Consider the following 2,887-nt stretch of genomic DNA (forward strand, 5'->3'; position numbering starts at 1 on the left):
GAAGACCTTGGTGTTGTTCCAAGTGCTCTGGACCCGGTGGACATCTATTGTGATAATAGTGGCGCCGTGGCTCAGGCAAGGGAGCCAAGTTCCACCATAAGACAAGACATATTCAACGCAAATATAAACTCATTTGACATCATGTCGAAGAGGGTTTAGTGGAAGTACGCAAAGTTCACACGGATCTGAATGTGTCAGACCTGATGACGAAGCCTCTACCATGAGCAAAGCATGAGCAACACCAGATAGCCATTGGTGTTAGGGAAGCCATGTAACTGGATTATGACTCTAGTGCAAGTGGGAGTCTATAGGAGATATGCCCTAGAGGCAGTAATATCAGTTATTTTGTATCTCCTGGTTTGTAATGAAGGTTTATGTTCCATGCTATAACTGCAATGATTCTCGAGTATGCAAATAAAACGAGGCTTGGAGGGAAACTCATGTGCACGTGTGGGATAATAAACGGTAAAATGTATTCCTAGTCAAGCCTCTATGACTGGCTCAAGTATTGCATGATGATCCAGTTTAACTGATCATGGGCATGACTATGCCGGCAATTCTGAGAGCACAATTATTAGTAGAACACTTGTGTTGAATCGACCCATTTTGATGTTATGCTATGAGATACATTCGTCACAAGTTAATGGTTAATAACACAGAGAAGTTAATGTTTGCATAATTCCTTAGACCATGAGAGTATCGAGTTCCTTCATAATTGCTTCGTGAACTTTGGGGTTTGTTAAACGTCATCCGTAACTGGGTGGCTATTACGGCGGCGTACGGGTTCACGGAAAAGTATGGCAAGTAACAAGATAGCTCAAGATTGGGATTTGCTCCTCCGACGATGGAGAGATATACTCGGGCCCTCTCGGTGTAACGGTATCCATCATCGTCTGGCCAGACACATTGTGATTTGATCACTGGGATGTCGAAACATGGAAACGAGAAAAGAGAACATAACCGGTAACGAGGTAACTTGCATATTGGACAAATTGTTGATCCACAAGAATGCAATAAATCTCACCTCGGTTGTGTGTGACATATCGCGAAGCAACAGGAGTAGCTCACGACAACTGGAGGTTCACTCGAGTATTCATTCGTGTGGGTATAGGGGTCAATATGGGTGTCCACAGCTCCGATGTTGATCATTGATCGGAATAGGTTCCAGGTCATGTCTATACTTCACCGAACCTATAGGGTCACATGCTTAAGGGTCATCTATCTGCTGAATACTAGACAGGGAGTCTGAGAGAAAATCACCGAAAAAGTTTCGGACACCGGAAAGGTTTAGACAGTGGAATCATACCGCAGAGAGAGGTCATCGGATAAGTTTGAATGATACCGAAAAGTTGTTTCGGGATATAATATTAAGTCAAATTGGTTTCGGCACATGCGTGATAATTCTTGGACGGTGCCAGAATCATTCTAGAAGCTTTTTGGAAAATTTTGAGATAAAAACCGGAAATGTTCCGGAGCAGCCGAAGCCACTTCAGATGCGTTTCGCAGATGAAAATCACTAAACCGGAATTGTTTCGGAACGCGTTGAAAATTATTTTAGTGGGTACTGGAAATGTTCTTATCCCACATAAATATTTTCAGTTTGAATGGACGCTGAAAAATGTCATCGTGAATAGTGAATGTGCTTTTTGGGATATTTATGTAGAGCCACCTTTTTGGACTTGGTCAAAGTTCCAGAAGAAGTGGCTTACAAGGGAAGGAACCCCATTTGGGGGGGCCTAGGGGTGGCCGACCATGGGTGGTGGAGCTCCTTGGAGCTCCACATGGCATCCCATTTTGACATTAACACCCTCATGTGTGACCTAATGCATGGGGTTTTTGGTAAAAGTGTGGAGGCACACTACCCCTTGGTTTTCCTATAAATAGAGGAGGTAAGGGCTGCCATCTCTTCATCCCTTGGTCTCATACACATGCCATGCATTATCTGGCTTCTTCTCTCCCTCCCACGAAAAGAGTTTCGTAGAGCCGTAAGGCTGTTTGGGTTCCGGCGGGAACTAGTTCTGGAGCCCTGCCGGATAGCTGACCCCGTATGTGTGCAACCCTGTAGAGAGATTGTAGTTTCGATCTTTTGCCAGAAGGGCTGTTCGAGTGTCCTCCCGAAGGGCTGTCCGAGTCTCCGTCCGAGTTTCGAGGGTCCTCCCGAAGGGTTGTCCCTGAGATCGTCCGGGGGACTGTCCGACCGCCTCCCGAAGGGCTGTCCGGAGAGGGAGTACATCCTCGCGGTTGGGAGGTTGTAAATCCTAGCTACGGGGATCTGCACCGACGATCTACACCGACTCTTCTTCCGCTGCGCTTCGAGTCGGTACGGATCAGATCAAACCTTGTATGCAGTCTCCATAGTGGTCCTGGGCGTGCTCGCTATACCGAAATTTTTCGTTTTCCGTCGCGTTCCCCTACATTCGATCACATGCTTATTAGTGTAGAATCTAAGGAACTATTAATAGTGTAGATAATCCATATATACTTATTTGCAAGAGTATGTGCGAGGCTATTTATTCATTGATATGTTTTTCTTATTCAGAAATTGGCAAAAAGCCTATCTGTGAGTTATGATATCGAGCATGATGAAGAAGGCTCAGCTGGACTACGCCTTACCACAAGGGCTCCGTCACAACCTGTACTTACCGCATGGACATGGATGGTCGCACACACTTAAACTCGGTTGGGTGGAAGAGATTCCTCGTTGTCAAGAATCTTCGTGTTGGATAGGCCATCCTAATTACTATCAGGAACACCCACCGCCCAGGCTTGAGGATGATCATCGTCGTCGATATCATCTAGAACTACATATGTGTGTGTGGCTATATCATCTAGAATTACATATGATTATCGTCGTCGATATCATCTAGAACTACATATGATGATCGTC

Source organism: Triticum aestivum, chromosome 7D (assembly GCF_018294505.1).
Source record: "Triticum aestivum cultivar Chinese Spring chromosome 7D, IWGSC CS RefSeq v2.1, whole genome shotgun sequence".
NCBI classification, from domain to species: Eukaryota; Viridiplantae; Streptophyta; class Magnoliopsida; order Poales; family Poaceae; genus Triticum; species Triticum aestivum.